This window comes from Eriocheir sinensis, chromosome 28 (genome assembly GCF_024679095.1).
Source record: "Eriocheir sinensis breed Jianghai 21 chromosome 28, ASM2467909v1, whole genome shotgun sequence".
NCBI lineage: Eukaryota > Metazoa > Arthropoda > Malacostraca > Decapoda > Varunidae > Eriocheir > Eriocheir sinensis.
Window position 1 is genome coordinate 8589633 of NC_066536.1, and position 18260 is coordinate 8607892.

The 18260-nt window shown below is 44.4% G+C and overlaps 1 protein-coding gene across 1 annotated transcript in view; it reads right to left on the reverse strand.

Moving 5' to 3' along the window:
* The window catches only part of LOC127004700 (sulfite oxidase, mitochondrial-like), a 71183-nt gene that overhangs the window by 36508 nt on the left and 16415 nt on the right, over positions 1 to 18260 (reverse strand). The window lies entirely within an intron of this gene.

The following is an 18260-nucleotide window of genomic DNA, read 5'->3' on the forward strand; positions in this document are numbered from 1 at the left end:
AGGGGAAAGGATGCATGGGAGGGCAAAAAGAGGAGGAGGAGAAGGAGGAGGAGGAGAAGGAGGGAGAGGGAGACGTAGAAGAAGAACGAGGAAAGGGGAGAAAGGAAGGGAGAGGGTGCGAGAGGCTAGAAAGAGGAGGAGGGAAAAGAGGAAGGGGAAAGGGAGATGAGAGGCTCAGGGACGGCGAGGGTGACGAAAGGGGAAAGGGGAGGACAGAAGGGAGAAAAAGTGCATGACGGGAGGAGGAGGAGGAGGAAAGAAGGGAAGGGGAAAGGGAGATGAGAGGCTCAGGGAGAGATGGATGCGAAAGGTGAAGGGGGAGGACAGAAGAGAAAGAGTGAACGACAGGAGGAGGAGGAGGAAGAGGAGGGGGAAAAATGGGAGGCTCGGAAAAAAAAAAAAAAAAAAAAAAAAAAAAACGTGAATGTCAGTCGCTGAGGAGGAAGGGAAAGGAGAGGAAGAAAAGGTGAGTGGCATTATAGAGGAAAAGTGACGATGAAAGTTATATGAGAAAAACTGAGGGTGAAGAGAACCGGAGGGGCATGGAGGAGAGAGAATGATAGGCAAGTTGAGAAGAAAAAATAACAAATGTAGCAGAAGAAAGAGAAGGTTACACGAGACCAAGGTAAGAAACAAGACAGAATAGGGCCGCAAGAAAAGGAGCGAGGACGAAATAATAAAGGGTTGATGAGAGGGAATGGAGTGGAGGGAGATAGGGAAAAGGAGTGATGATGCGGATAAGGAAGGGTAGAAAAAGAAAAGAGGTAAAAATAATAAAAAAAGAGAGCAGGCAGTTCAGGAGAGGTGCGTGTAATATCTTTCATTCGTGACCGCCCAAGTCCCCCATCGTGCCTCGAACACACAACAAACAATATAGCATTACAATCACGGGCCAGTGGTACTCACGGTATTGGTCTCCTCACCGCTCCTATTACTTCTACCACGCACTGTAAAGGGAGAAACAACGGGCTAGGAAACAATGGCTATTGTCAAATGAATGACAGTTATAGTTATTAATTCAGTAGGTCACAATGCAAGTATTCTAATTCGTACTTACGCGTTGTTTGCGAATGGTCACACAAAGTAACGCCGTTCGATATTCCCCTGCGATATGCTACTGGCCAGACGCTATCCTGTGAGGCACTAATCACTGAACAGCGGAGTTTTCTGTTACTTCCCTGAGATCGCTGTATTCTTCTCACAGTCTGATGGTACTGTACACTGCCGCCCCCAAGGATTCGAGACTCCTTGGCCCAAAGCTTCACTTCGGCTCTGTGCTTCGGTGCTGATACTACGTGACACAGCAGCTTCTCATTTTCCTCTACTCTAACATCAATGCTAAGTTAATACTGAAATAGGAGTTAATGCACACTCTTAATCATCTATACCAAACCCGTAGCCCACATTATCTACACTAATTATTAACCTCTACTTCGAGAGATTCGATATAGTTCCAGACTTAGAGCCTTCCAGATCGTGGCGTGGGAGGACCGAGGGAAATGGAGTTTAAAGTGAAGGAGAGGAAGTAGAGGGAGGAAGGGAGAGAGAAGGGGATGCGAGGGGAATGAATGGAGAAAGGGGCGAGGGAAAGGAGGAAAGGGTAGCAGCGGAAGAAATGGCGGAGGGAGGGAAAAAAAACATAAGAACATAAGAACATAAGAACGTAAGGAGTCTGCAAGAGGCCGGTTGGCCTATACAAGGCAGCTCCTGTACACTCAACCCCACCTTACCTCACCATCCATGGCTTTATCTAACCTCTTCTTGAATGTATCTATGGTGTTGGCGCCCACAACATGGCTCCCAAGCCTGTTCCATTCGTTCACCACTCTATTGGTGAACCAATTCTTGCCTATGTCTTTGTTGAATCTGAATTTGTCTAAGAGGAAAGAACGATGAGGGAGGAGAGACGTGAAGGCGAAAAGAAAGGGAGGGAGAAATAAACAGGGAAGATGAGGTGAAGGAAGAAGGGGGGAGAAAAGGAGATATAAGGGGAAAAAAGGGAAGAGAAATACAGAAGAGGGTGGAGAGTAAGACGTTGTATGTAGAGGGAAAAAAAGGGGGCAGGAGGAAGATATAGAGAAAAGATGGAAAAGTGAAAAAGAGGAAGGAGAGGAAAAAAACACAAGCTAATGTCGATGGGAGGAACAAGAGGAAATATTAGAGGAGACAAATAAATAGAGGCAGAGGGAGAAGAAGAGGATGAGGAATGGAAGACGAAAGCAATAGAAAGGCGAAATGAGGGGAAGGAAGAAGAGGAGGAGGAAGACAAAGAAAGGGGAGAAGAGAGGAAAGAGGAGGAAGAGAAGGGAACACGACAAGAAAAGACGAAGGGAAGAAGGAGGAGGAAGAGAAGGAGGAGGAGGAGAAAAGGGAGACGAGGGGAAGGAAGAGGAAGACGACGAAGAGGCACAGAAAGGGATGTAAGGGGAAGGAAAGGAAGGGGGGGGGGGCGGGGTTATGGGGAGGAGAGGCAAGCACAGCATTGTAGAGGGACGTTCGGCGGTGCGGGAAGGGCATTGATGAACACTGGGCGCTAAACGGCAAGCGGCGTTAAGGCTATGGTGGATCCTGGCACCAGGCCGCTGTCCTGGGGGCGGGGGTGGAGGTGGAGGAGGAGGAGGAGGAGGAGGAGAGAAGGAAGGTAGAGAAAGGATAGTAGTAAGGGAGGAGGAGATAGGGAGGGATGGAGAAGGGATAAGAGAGAGAGAGAGAGAGAGAGAGAGAGTGTGTACCACCTAAGCAAGGCTACAAAGAGGGCAATGGCTACTTCCGCCGCTTCGTATACTAACAAACATGAAAACTCAGTCATCCCAAGTATTGCGTATGTATGAATGTATTACTAAGGGAGCTGACTAATTACGTGACCTGCAACTCGCTACTGGAATACATGTAGCGGTGACTGAAATGTTAATACGACGATAAAAATGATAGTAATAATAATAATAATAATAATAATAATAGTAATGATAATAATAATAGGAACAGTAACAATAGCTACAATGAAGAAATAACAGGAAGAAGAATAAGAGGAACAAGAACAGAGGAAGGGGAGGAGGAAGAGGAGGAGGAGGAAAAATAAATTCAAAAGTGAAGTAAAAAGCAAATCTAAGAAATATATACAAAGGAGATCATAAATTCAAGCTTGAGAGAGAGAGAGAGGGAGGTGGGACTGGGTGGAGGAGGAAAGGAGAGGAAGTGGAGCACGGGAAGGAGAGCATAATGACGAAGGCGATAAGCTGAGGTGTGTGTGTGTGTGTGTGTGTGTGTGTGTGTGTGTGTGTGTGTGTGTGTGTGTGTGTGAGGGATGATGATGATTCTCCCTCTCCATATGTGTACGTTTCCTATCTCCTTTTTTTCTTATTTTAATCTCCAAACATCATCATCATCATCATCATCATCATCATCATCATCATCATCAGCCTGTTCCATGCCTCCTCGTTATTCTCCTTGCATTCACCTGTCCACCTGTGCTCACCGCGTCTCTTCCTTTGTCCTGTGTCCTTTCCTCCGTCTGTCTGTCTGTGTGTCTGTCCGTCTGTCCGTTTAGATGGTGCCTCGCCTGCCTGTCTGTTTGCCTGCCTCTTGGTGTGGGTTCGTTCGTATGTCTGTTTCTTTCGTTGAGGTATCTGGCGTTCCTCGTCTTTGTATATGTGTTTCGTTGTTTTTTTATCCTTCTAACTAGTATCAGACATGTTTGCATTTCACGTGTTCTTATTTACGACGACAATGACATGAACAAAAAATAAATGAAAGGGAATCGCGGTTCATTTGCAAAAGTACCACTAGTCATTTTCTGAATTAATGTCATCTGTGTGTGTGTGTGTGTGTGTGTGTGTGTGTGTGTGTGTGTGTGTGTGTGTGTGTGTGTGTGTGTTTGAGCGTCAGAAGGCCCGCCGTTATAATGAGCTTGTCTTACCGCAAGTGAAAAAAAAAAAGAATAAAATCAAAATCACCAGGAAGAGACTTGGAAAATATTGAGACGCAGATGCCTCTTAACATTCCCGCATGGTGTGTGTGTGTGTGTGTGTGTGTGTGTGTGTGTGTGTGTGTGTGTGTGTGTGTGTGTGTGTGTGTGTGTGTGTGTGTGTGTGTGTGTGTGTGTATGTGTGTGTGTGTGTGTCCTCTGGTGTTTAGTTTCTTGAAAGGGAAACTGAAGCAAAGGAACAAGCACTGGGGAAGGAAGAATCACCTAAATGGAAACAATGAACGGCCGAGGATTACTTTGGGCAGCCACCAGTGAAGATTAAAAAAACAAACAAAAAAACCCCACAACATAGTAGGAAAACATAACGGCAAACACACACACACAAAAAAAAAAAAAAAAAAAAACCTCGACTCTTGGATTAGTACTTCGTTAGAGAGAACATAAAGACAACGGAGGTCAACCGCACATGGAGACACTAACACGGCGTAGATTTGGGGTAACGATCAACCGACGACGGAATGTTTTGCTTCGCCTTAACTCCGATTGTGAAATAGGAGAGAAGACAAAGAAGAAGAAGAAGGAGAATGGGAGATGAAAGGAAGGAAGAAGAGGAATGAAGAGGAAGGAGAATGGGAGATGAAAGGAAGGAAGAAGAGAAATGAAGAGGAATGAAGAGGAGGACGAGAGAGTCAAAGAAAGAGGACTTCGGGCAAATGGATCGTCAGTGAGTAGCAGGAGCCGAACAAGCACAAAGGGAGTCATGAAAAAAAAAATGAAAAAAAAAGACGACGACTAATGCTAAAAAACATAGTGAAAAAGCCGCTGTGAGTCGGTTGAGCAAGACAAGGCGTCTCCACATGCAATACAGTACCATGGATAGAGTAACAAAGCACTGAAGGTCTATAAATAAAGAGAAAATGTAAGCGCAGAATACTCTCACCTAGTTCGTACAAGTAAGGGAACACTTGCGTAACTCTCACATCACCTGTGCATAAGAAATAAAAATAAAGGATTCATTCTGATCTGAAAGTATTGCGAAAACGTACACGCTAAAAATATACCTGCGTGATGATTTTTCAAGGTCTTCTCATGGATATAATGAGTCTTCATGAGGCCAGCCAGTCACCTACACGAGGCTGCTCAATAAAGAAAGGAAAGTAAAGTGCAGCAAATAAAATAAAATAAGCAAATAAGCAAATAAAAAAAAAGGAGAATGAACTGAATGGTGCTGGAGATGAGGTGAAAACACACACACACACACACACACACACACACACACACACACACACACACACACACACACACACACACTCTCTCACAAACACACACTAAAGACACACACATACCCGACCCCTCCCCCCTTTCGACCCCCACAAAAACACATCCAAACACACATAACTGGAAACGCATTTGAGTCGAGTAATTTTGCTAAACTCGAAGGAAAAAGGTCAGAAAAAGGCGGCGGGAAAGTGGCTATTAACATTATGTGGGGCGACGCCACCTGGAGGTTCTTTTGTGAGCATGTGTGTGTGAGGGTTCAATGACTAGGTGCAGAGAGAGAGAGAGAGAGAGAGAGAGAGAGAGAGAGAGAGAGAGTTAATATGTCTGCGTGTGTGTGTGTGTGTGTGTGTGTGTGTGTGTGTGTGTGTGTGTGTGTGTGTGTGTTTACTTTTGGAGCTTATTTAAAACATTTGTGAGCGATTATGAGTTTTTGAGAATCCGGTTTTACGAATTTGAGTGTCTTTTTAAGTAAATTGATTTTTTATGTTTCAAATTTGTGATTATTTTATGGATTACAGTATGAAAGGAAATGTTTGTGTATTATGTTTGAAATAGTTTGGTATATATTTTAAGTGGCCAATAAACTACTTCCGTGTGTGTGTGTGTGTGTTTTCTTTACAGTCTTATCGCAAATTCTCAGTGTACTTTTGTTTGTTCTGTCGGTGTTTTTTCTCTCTCCTCTTTAATGATTTGTTTAGTGTGTCTTCCTTCAATCGCGGGAGCAGGAAATATTTACCGGTGTGTGTATTCCGCTTGTGAATTTACCTGGATTGTGTATCACTTATTTTCAGAGGGTAAGCAGCGTGCATTGTTTGACCCTCGTGAGGTATTTAGTGTGTTTGTTTGTGTGTGTGTGTGTGTGTGTGTGTGTGTGTGTGTGTGTGTGTGTGTGTGTGTGTATGCGGGTATAGCTGAGAACATAACATTTTCGGTAAATAGAATGAAGAAAATAAAAAAAGAGGAAGAGAAGGAGGAGGAAGAAGAGGAGGAAGAATATGAAGAAAAAGATAAACACGAAGAAGAAGAGCAGAGGAGAAAGGAAAGACACAGGGGGAGGTAGAAGTGGATAAAGATGTGAAGGAGGAAGAGGAGAAGGAAGGGGAGAGGAGACACCGGAGTAAAGGATTAAAAAAAAAAAAAAAAAAAAAAAAAAGCTAAACGCTTCCTAAACATAGAAAAGAGCCTTTGCACTGCCATGTATACCCAAACACAAATACGCAGACACAAACACACAAACACACACACGCAGAAAGAGAAAAAAAGTCGCTCCTCCATTTACAACATCGCACGTTTACAGCACACACACACACACACAGAGGGCAGCATCCACAGTGGCGTGAAATCAAGGTTGCTGTTTTTACGTGAATGAAATTTCGGGTTTACATGACAACATCTTGTGAAATGCAGTGTGTGTGTGTGTGTGTGTGTGTGTGTGTGTGTGTGTGTGTGTGTGTGTGTGTGTGTGTGTGTGTGTGAGAGAGAGTTTTGCAATAGCCTCGCAGCAACCCCCTAGTTTTCATTTATCCGCCATAGACCCTTGAAACAAACAATAACAAAATAACTTGCAGGACATCATTCCGTTTACAACAATAAAGACAGCTTTTTCATTTACCCGCTTAAAGCTAAACGAAAACTCTTAATGACAATACTCGTACGGAAATATTCAGAAAAAAATTAGATACCCAGTCATGAATATTCGATTGCATGTAATGGGATTTTTAATGCATTTAGGGCAATGGTTAAGGAACGCATTAGAAGTACTTGATAAAAAGATGGTAAGTGAGGGGCGTTGACTTGTAGATGCTCCACGTGAGCATACCTGGCAGGCCAAAACACCTGTCCCAGCATAATGACTGTCGCATGTGTTCACCTTGATACACACACACACACACACACACACACACACACACACACACTTTATATACACACACACACACACACACACACACACACACACACACTGTATATATATACACACACACACACACACACACACATATATATATATATATATATATATATATATATATATATATATATATATATATATATATATATATATATATATATATGCATACATATACGCACGAACGCGGACAAACACACACATACATGCTAATCATAACGAAAATATTGTGCGTGCATGCGCTGTGGGTTGTGTTTTTTTAACATGATCATTTGCTTTCCGGTATAATGGAAGGCGTGAGAAGAGCTAAATACTATAATGTTAAACGTTCACGAACATGAACATTAAGACCAATTTGTTAAGTGTTTTGAATCACTGCTGCTGCTTTATGGTTGGTCTTGCTATACAATTAGTTTCCACCCCAAGACCAGCACGGCCCTGATTGGGATCTCTTGTTGCGTGATCATGCACTAGTTTGCTTTTTATTATCAGTATATCCTAGTTATCCTTATTATCTTTTTCTGTATAATGTCTTGTTCAAATCCAGGCGACCCTCAATATCCGTTGACTTATCTATTTCTTTATTCAGGTATCGATCACTCTATATGTTCATTTATCGATCTACGAATATATCTCTGAAAATCAATATATGTCCGCCTACCTGTCTATCTGTCCGTCCGTCCGTCTGTCTGTCTGCATGTTGGTGTATCTGTAGATCTGTTTGCTCCAATATAATGCATGTGTCTGTTCGGGAGTGTGTGTGTGTGTGTGTGTGTGTGTGTGTGTGTGTGTGTGTGTGTGTGTTTCCGTCTTTGTCTCTGTCGGTCTTAGTTTTTTTTACTCTTTGTCTGTCTGTCTTTGGTTATTTATCTGTATGTTAATGTGTGTGTGTGTGTGTGTGTGTGTGTGTGTGTGTGTGTGTGTGTGTGAGAGTGTGTGTTTGTCTCTCTCTCTCTCTCTCTCTCTCTCTCTCTCTCTCTCTCTCTCTCTCTCTCTCTCTCTCTCTCTCTCTCTCTCTCTCTCTCTCTCTCTCTCTCCTCATGCATGGCGCCGCAACAGACTAAGAGAAGAACCGGTTTTGCTTTGGAAGGTGGGGACAATTACCAACATCCTGTGTGTGAGGAGCTCCTTCGTGTTGACTGCATTATCTATCGAGCTATCTCTACATCTATCTACCTAGTATACCGATCTATCTAGTAATATCTCTTGTAAGCAATCAGTCAATTAATCTGTTAGTCCGGATGTCTGTTTGTTTAGTGTTTCATCTAATCCACTATCAGTCAATTAAGGTATACGTTTATCTACTTATCTATCTGCGTCTATTTGTATATCTACCTATTTCAGTCTAGTGATATTATATTCCATCAATTAATAACCATACCTATCTATCTGTCTATTTATGTATGGAGTGTAGTGTCACCCTAACCTTTTCATTTTCTCCTTTTTTCCCTCTTTTCTTCCTTCCTTTACTCTTTTCATCATTGTATCTTTCTTCTCTCCCTTTCTCTTTCTGTCTATCATTTCCCTTCACAGGTCACCGAGTGCGTGGCTTCCGAAATTCGTCTGTCTGTCTGTCTGTCTGTCACGCCTCCATGTGTTGCAGCTTTATTAACTTGGCGGCTTTTTTCTTCGCTCTCTTTCTTTCTCATTTGGATTAATTTTAAGTAGTGAGGAGGAAAGAAAAAGAATGGTTCGCCTCCTCGCGGTCTATGCAAGCTGTTTCCCTCCCTCTCTCCCTCCCTCCCTCCCTTCCTCTCTCTCTCCCTCCTTCCCTTCCGCCCTCCCTTCCCGCCCTCGAACCCCTCCACGCCACAGCTCGTTTTTTTTTCTTCTTCTTCAAAAGGAGGAAGAATGAAAGCAAAAAAAAAGTGTCAGTCGGAAGTTTAGCTGCTCTCTCTCTCTCTCTCTCTCTCTCTCTCTCTCTCTCTCTCTCTCTCTCTCTCTCTCTCTCTCTCTCTCTAATTAATATCTTTATTTTCTCTGATTCTTTACTTGTGTGGAAACCTTCAGCAATTTATCTAGCTAATAACGCTGTCTCTGCTGCTCTTACTACTACTACTACTACTACAACTACTACTACTACTACTACTACTACTACTACTACTACTACTACTACTGCTCTTGCTGCTGTTGCTTCTACCTTTCGACTCCCTTTGTGATGTGAAACTGTAGTGTTCAGTCATTGGGTCCAGGCTGGGCACATGGTCAACACATTAGGCAGATCGAGACATTGATTACCTTACACACCAGGACAGGAAGGTGACGGTAGGCAACACATTATCATTACTGGTTCCTTTGCTGCACAACCACCGAGTTAATAAAAAGAAAATGCAAACTAGACACTAAACTAAAATGAAAAGAAAGGTTCTCTCTCTCTCTCTCTCTCTCTCTCTCTCTCTCTCTCTCTCTCTCTCTCTCTCTCTCTCTCTCTCTCTCTCTCTCTCTCTCTCTCTCTCTCCATCAGCACACCTGCACAACCCGTCCGTGGCTGCCAGGTCGAGGCGGACCCTTGTTGTTGCTGCGTGCATGACACATAGTGAGGTGGCAGCTGTGGCAGGTGTGTGTGTGTGTGTGTGTGTGTGTGTGTGTGTGTGTGTGTGTGTGTGTGTGTGTGTATTCGACAGCACTGGCAGATAAAAGTAAAAGCGAAGAGAAGAAGGAGGAAAAGATACAACGGTAATTGAGAGATTGATATCAAGTGTGAAGGACGAGACGAGGAGGAGGAGGAGGAGAAATGAAAAGGAAGAAGATGAGAATGAGGAGGAGAATGTAGAGGAAGAAGAGAAGGACGAGGGGGAGAAAGTGTTAGAGGCTAATTGCTACGACCACATGTATGATCTCTTCGCAGCCTCATTACACACACACACACACACACACACACACACACACACACACACACACACACACTCACACACCTGCATAGCTCGTAGTATGCATAAAAAACATTTTCATTTTCAAACATATTCACTCAACCCTCCCCCAGCCCGCCTCTTCCACCAATAAGATACAAGAAAAAAAATATATGTACTATAACTCATAAACACACACACACACACACACACACACACACACACACCTGCCTCTATCCATGTGGTAATTTCGAAAGGTGTGAAAACTAAGTGATTTCTAAAGAAACTGTGGAAAGCATGTGGTATACGAGAGAGAGAGAGAGAGAGAGAGAGAATGTTAAAAAAGCTATATGAGGTAATAAAAAAATAAAAAAAAACTTCCAGGCTCTCCTCTGACGACAGGTAGCGGGATGAGGCGCGGCACGGCAGGTGAAAGAGAAACCTTAATTGGTCAAGGTGAAGACAGAAAAATGCGAGGTTGACGCTTGAAGATTAATATTTATTCGTAATGATATTTATTTGATTACTGACATAAGGTTAAGATGTGAATCGTTCTTTTCCTATATACTTAATAAAAATAAAAAAATTAAGCCGTTTTACGCACTACGCACACCTCTTTCTCTTAAGCTGTCTGTCTGTCTGTATCTCTCTCTCTCTCTCTCTCTCTCTCTCTAACACGTTTACTGATCTACCAGCGAAGGTTTTCTGTTCCGCAGATAAAATGAAACCCAACGTTGAGCCGAAAAATCGCCTTTCACGGATAAAATCTTCTGAAAACATACAAATTTTACCCCCTCGCCGAAGGACACTCAGACACACACACACACACACACACACGCACACACACACACACATTTTGTATATACTGTGATCTCACTTCATACCGAGAGAAAAGAGAGAGAGAGAGAGAGATAAAACGCGAAAAGCCAAGGCAGGCAGAGGCAGGAGGAGGAGGAGGAGGAGGAGGAGGAGGAGGGGCGGAGGAGGGTTAGAGAGGGTACGAGGGCGTGAGTGGTCAAGGTGGGTAAGGAGGGGATCAGGAGGTGACATGCAGGGCAGGGGGCAGGGCAGGGCAGGCCAGGGGCGTCTGAGTTACAGTCCCGCGGCGGTGGAGAGCATCAGGGCGGCGTCAGGTTCGCGCCCATTATATGTATACACACAACACACTTTACCGCACCCCCGCGAGGACTCAGCAAATTACTTTCTTTCCCTGCTGCTGCATCCGCCACCACCACCACCATCACCACCACAACCACAACCACCACCAACAACAACTGCATCACCACCAGCAAGACTTCTCACTGCATCTCCTCCGCCTCCGCCTCCATTACCATCTCGACCTTCTTCCTCCTTCGCCGCCTCCTTCATCGTCTTCTTCGTCACCTACCACCACCATCACCGCTACCACCAGCAAGACTTTTCACTGCATCTCCTCTGCCTCCGCCCCCTTCACCTGCATCTCCTCTGCCTCCGCCCCCTTCACCACCGCTGCCATTACCACCTCGACCTTCTTCCTCCTTCGCCGCCTCCTTCATCGTCTTCTTCGTCACCTACCACCGCGAGTAAGATTTCTCACCTCTGCCTCCTTTTCCTTCTTCACGCATTCTACCATTATCATCACGGCCTTCTCCCTCCTTCGCCGCCTTCTTCGTCACCTACTTCGCCACCGCCACCACCAAGACTTTCCACCTTCATCAAAACCGGCATTACCTTCACATCCACTCCACTAACACTTTCCCCTTGCACCTCCAGAACGTTTATCTCCTCACCACCCTCGCCGCCACAACCACCTTCTTCACCAGCTCCATCACCTCCTCCTTCGCCTTCAGCCAACACCACCACGCAAGACTCCTTCTTCACCTCATCCCACCAACGCCGCCACAAGCACCACCTGCATCGCCACCGCCGTTTCCACTACCAACACCTCATTCCACTAATTACAGCACCTAGATATATATTTTTAATTTTCTTTCCTTTATACCATCAAGAAAATACTAAATACAAGACAGATGATGCTTTCCTTTCCAGTAGACATAGAAGTTGCGAGTTTTTAGTCTCTCTCTCTCTCTCTCTCTCTCTCTCTCTCTCTCTCTCTCTCTCTCTCTCTCTCTCTCTCTCTCTCTCTCTCTCTCTCTCTCTCTCTCTCTCTCTCTCTCTCTCTCTCTCTAACAATGACAGCAACATACCTGATCTGTCAATTATCAACCTCACAATAACTTTTCTCCTTCTTTTGCTCCTGCTCCTCCTCCTCCCATACATTCACTAATCCACGTAATCTCCCTGTTCGCACCCTTGTTCATTTCCCCTCTCCCCCTCCGACCCTCATCACACACAGTCTCCGACCCGTGCAGAGCCTGTCTGACCGGCCGGCCTCGGTTTCCCCTCAGCCCATTGGCACACACACTCCTCCCTGCTCGTCTTTTCTTATTTGCCAACAAGACTGTGGGTGTTTGCTTCCTGCAGATCCCGGCCGCCTTAGCCTTCCTTCCCTCTCTTCTTACGTTCACCCTCATCTTTCTCCTCATGCTCTATCCTCCTCCTCCTCCTCTTCTTCCTCCTCCTCCTCTTCTTCCTCCTCCTCCTCCTTCCCCTCCTCTTATCACCTCCTTCTCCTCCCTTCCCAGGCTACTTCACCAGCATCCTGAGGTTGAGGGAGGAAAAGCCCTGATTAGGAACTTTACGGAAAAAGGCTTCTGGTTCAGGGTATTAGGAGGAGGAGGAGGAGGAAGGAGGAGGAGGAGAGGAGGTGAAGGAATATATGATCACAGGAACATAGGAGGAGCAGGTAACCAAAAAGCTTGTTAAGCCATAACAGGCAGCTTCCGTAAGTAGTGTATTCTGTTTTTGGGAGGATCAGGTACTGCAGGAATTAGTTTAGGGAAAAAATATAACTATGGCTCTTCTCTGATCCACTATTTCGCTGCCATAATTAACAGGCGCAGTCACTCCACAGCTTCAACTCTTCTGTACATCGCTTTTTTCTCTATTCTCTTTAGGTGGATCAGGAACTGCAGGAATTAGTTTAGAGGAAAAATATAACTATGGCCCTTCTCTGATCTTCTGTTTGAGTGACAAAATAAAGGGTGCAGACAGACGCGTCCCTCCACAGCCAACTCGTCTGTGCATCGCCGTTCTGTTTTGTCTTTCAACCGATCGTGTCGCCGGAATTGGATTAGGATGATTGAAATAAATATGTAGTTTTCCCTGATTCTCTCGCGCCTGTCGCTGCTTTTTATCGTAGGGTGGCGAAGAGGGGAGGTCGTCCACTCTCCTCCCTGCGTTAACTCGTCTATGCAGCAACAGGTTAGCTTTTTATCTATAAATTTGTACAGCGTGCCTTGGATTAGGGCGGAAAAATAGACGCAACTTTACTTTGATCCTCTAAAGCCTGTTCAAAAGTGTATACTCTTTTTTATATGCGAGGAAGTCACTGATGCTTCACCTCCGGCATATGTACATCGCCTCTACCTGTCATTGCCTTACCCACCTGCCTATACCTGTCATTAAGATCGTCACTGACCCCTTTACTTCCCTTCTCTCCATTCTTTCTTCTTTCCATATCGGCATCTTCAACACGTTTTCATTCCCATACATGTTACAATTATCTTATCTTCTCTTACCTTCTCTCCATTCATTCTTAACTCATCTCTCCCTCCTCCTCCTCCTCCTCCATAACTTCCTCAACGCCTCTCTTTTTCATGCCGGCAAATCGTCGCCCCTTTCATCCTCAAAATACAAGTCCCTTCACCTCTGTCTTGCTTTGCCGCCTCCTGAAAGTTTCTTGTTGTCAGCGGACTTCTCGTGTTCTGCAGCCGGCACACGTAGGGCGAGGACGAGGACGCGGAGGAGGTGAAGAAGGAGAAAAGAGGAGGAGGAGGAGGAGGAGGAGGAGGAGGAGGAGGAGGAGGAGGAACATAAAGGAAGAACAAACAACAGCAGACCTGATGGTCCTTAAGAGGCTGTTTGTGACAAGCTACACTAACTATCTAATCAAAGGTGGAAGATGAAGGACAGCAAGGGCGAAGGCTCCTCCCCATCACCTTATCCCTCCATCCAAAGCTGGCAGGAAAGGAAAAAGAACCATGCAGCATGGAAAAACTGCATGGAAATTATGTAGAAAAGAGGAAAGAACTACCATTACTGCTACCACTAACGGGGCGAAAAAAAACAGCCAAGGACACCAGTATTCGAAAGAACTTAATTAACGTTATTACGACAATGAGTAATATCTTAGTTGCTGGTTGGATTCAAAATACTTGTCTAATCTATTCTTGAAGGCCGTAACTGTTGTACTATCAACGACATCACAGGGTAGATAATTCCAAACATTAACGACTCGATTGAAGAAGTGTTTGGCTTCATGCGATGAGAATCTTTTACCACTTAAATTGAAATTATGATTTCTTCTTTTTCTATTTGATCAATCAATTGAGGAGGAGGAGGAGGAGGAGGAGGAGGAGGAGGAGGAGGAGGAGGCTGTTTTAAGATAAGGTATTGATGATAGAAATGGCTGTGGTGCATGATGTATAGGAGGTGGACTTAGGTGAAGACAAGGAGGAAGAAGGAGGAGGAGGATGTTTCATTATAAGGTGGTGATGATGATGAAAGTTATGGAGGAGGAAGAGGACGAAGACGAGAAAGAAGAAGGAAGAGAATGATGCTTTATGGCAGGATGGCAAGGGTAATATTTGCAGGATGAGGGAGAAGAGGAGAACGAGGACTAGAACGAAAGGAGAATGACTAGTTATGGAAAGGTGGTTGTGATGATGGAGGTTGTGATGGTTGTGACGTCGGTGTTTTTTTTTTTTTTTACAGCTAAGGAAACCGCTCAAGGGCAACAACAACAAAAAAAAAAAAAGTCTAAAAAAAAGCCCGCTAATCGCCGCTCCCACACAGGCACACACCTTCACCATTATCACCATCACCACCATCACTATTATGTTTATATACTTGTGTGTTTTAAATGATATTTTTTACCTATCCTCCTGTCCACTCCGCTTCTAAAAATCTTCCACATTATCCTCGTCCCTTTCTGCACCTCTCTCACATTGCTTTCACTTTATTTTTGCTTTCATTTCGATTTTCTTTATTGCTAACTCACTTTCATCTTTTCTTTCTCGGCGTCTCAGGTGTTTGCAGGGGCCGTGAACAGGCGAGCTAAATATATATTTTTACAGTAACAAAAATCAGCAACAAAGAAGCCGTCTAAACGCAAGCTCAACAAAAGAAAAAAAACAAAGATACCAGAAGAAGAGAGTCAATTTCGGATTGGTGAGAATGCAGCAGGGAGATCTGATAGAAGTATTCAAATGGGTAAAGGAGGTTACAACAAAAGGCGATATAAGTAAAAGTACTGAGAGTTAACCAGCAGGATAGAACACGCAGTAATGGATTTTAAATCATAAAAGTATAGATTTAGGAGAAATAGGCAGGCATTGGTTTTAGTAATAGGGTGGTGGGGAATGGAATAGAATCATCAATCATATAGTGAGTACAGGGACGATAAGCTTGTTTATGAAGTAGACTTGAGCAGTAGCTACATGGACGAGAAAAGACAGGTGGTAGAGGGGGGAATCTGGAGCTGCCTGTGTAAGTCATCAGCATCTTACAGTCTCCTATGTTCTATATGTTTTTATGTTCTTTACCTCCCTCTCTACCGACTCGTCTCTAATGTGACAATAATAACCGACACCATCCTCTCGTTATGTTTTCCTTTCTCAGGGCAGCGTCCTTGGCGAGCTTGCACTGCCAGCAGAATCATTTATATTTTACTTCCTTGACGCCTCCATTGTTTGTGAAAAAAATATAATAAGTAAAGAAAACAGCCGGCAGCATTGTATAGCCACAGTGAAACACTATACAAAAAGCAGTCACTGGGGCAGCAAGTCGGCAGTCCGGTCACAGGTGGTTAGAAACAGGACAGAGGAAGGAGGAGACGGGCTAACTAAGTGACGAAATGAGGACTCCTGCCATTGTTCCTGCATTGAGCTTTGTTCTCTCTCTCTCTCTCTCTCTCTCTCTCTCTCTCTCTCTCTCTCTCTCTCTCTCTCTCTCTTGTGTTATGGTATAGGGTCAGGCGAAGAAGAGGAGGAGGAGGAGGAGGAACAGGAGGAGTAAATGGAGAAGGAAGAGGAGTTTTTTGTGTTTGAGAGAGAGAGAGAGAATTAAGATGGATGGACAAGGAGAGACGTCTACAAAGGAAAGCAGAAGGTGGTATAAGCCCAAAGGAGGCTGCAGGGGGGGGGGCGAAGGGCAAATTTCTCCCTCAAGCTGATATGAAAAATTCACCCGTGGACTCTGAAGAGGCGTGGGCGTGGGTAATGGGCAGACGTGTGTGGGTGTGGTGTGGGCATGTGTGGATGTGGATGTGGTTCTCGGTGTGTGGGTGGGGTGGGGAGTGGGGAGTGAGGGTGTGGGGTGGGGGTGAGTGAGATGTGGGTGATGGTGTGTGGTGTGGGCAGGAATTGTGCTGTGGGTGTGGGGTGTGGTCAGGATGTGGTGTGTGAAGAGGGTGTGCGTGTGGTGAAAGTGTGGTCAAGGATGTGGGTGTGTGCGTGGGTGTGTGTGTGCGTGGGTGTGGGTGTGGGCGTGAAGTGGGTGCTGGGTGAGAAGAAGGAACAACGCTACCTATCTACGACCGAAGGCTAGAGTACCTACTTGAAGTCCCATGATCCAGAGTCGCTGTGAATAGTGGGCCTTACGTTCTTATGCCAACAAGACAGACAAAAGATTAAATGTAAGATAGAAAAAAACACCGGCAAAAAATATCAATAAAAAAAATAAGAGTGAGGACTCCAAAATAATGATCTAAATTCAATCCCACAGGTGTTAGTGAAGATCTACATGTGTACAAAAGGAGATTCATATGTTAGATCTCGATTGCTCAAAATAAAAGCTAAGTCCACAGAAGTTTTCTGTTTCTTTACAGAGAGCACCAAAGACTACACTATTTTTCTTTTTTACATAGCAAGAGACAGTTCAAGGGCATTACAAAAAAGAAAAAGAAAACAATAATGAAAAAAAAAGCCCACTACTCACTGCTCCTGAATAGAGTACATAGAGATGGCCAAAAGAGAAATCACGTGGAGATATAGAGCCTAACAAAGTAACTATATATATGAGGAAGTAATGTTACCTGGTGGATCCTGTAATGAAGAATGTTACATATTGTGGCAGTGAGTGTTGAGGCTGTTGTCCTACCTGTTACAGTGGGTGTCTGATTAACGTGATTAGCAGTAAGGTGAGGGAGGAGGTGGCGGCGGCGGCAGTGGGTTGGTCACTGAAACATAAAAGGCGCGACCAGGTGAGATCCATTCACTTTACCTTGTCTAAATGAATGGTGAATAATTACCATCAGGCCTTACAAACGGGTCTCCTTTAAAGCCCATCCTCAACCTAAACCTTCCGATTGTTAACTGAATGTGTGAGTGAGTGAGTGAGTGTGTGTGTGTGTGTGTGTGTGTGTGTGTGTGTGTGTGTGTGTGTGTGTGTGTGTGTGTGTGTGTGTGTGTGTGTGTGTATTCTTTTCTCTTTTTTTCTCTCTCTCTCATGCCTCGCTAGTAGACTTACGCATAAGGACAACGTTTAGCGGCTTGACAGTCTGACAATACCACTTCTCTCTCTTTCTTATCTCCCTCTTACATCTTAGTGGTATTTGCCGGGCCAGACGAGGCAAAACTAATTCACGGCAATAGCGAAGGCGAAGGAGAAACTATTTTCCCCGCAAACACAACAGCGCAACACAACACAGCACGCAGCAGCAGCAACACCAGAACAGGAGACCGTCGCACTTTAATGAATATGTGCACAACTTTATCAAAACGAAAAACAGGTGAGACTTTTTTACAAGTTATTCATCTGTCGTTCAGTTTACTGCACGAAGATATCAAACACTGAGGTAGATTAGGGGAGCTGCCTCGTCTATATTTCCATTTTGAAGTCCAGTTCATACCAAGAAGAGAGGAGAGAGAGGGACGCGGAAGGCGGCGAGAGGAGGGCCCCAACACCTATACTGAACAGAAGAAGAGAGACCAAGCTGACAGCCCCGTTGACACCTAACATTATAACTTTTTATTTATAAGAGAGGAGGAATACTTTTTATTATGGATGAATACCGCCTCTACACTGCCGTGCTTCCTCTTCACGAGGACAAAAAGATGCGTGTGTGTGTGTAGTAATGTCTTGCAGGAATGAGTGCTATTGATTTGAGAGAAGATAGAGAAGGCAATAAAACAACAACAAAAAAAACCACAACTACTCATTGAAAACAACACCTAAGCAAACCTACGTAGACATACAA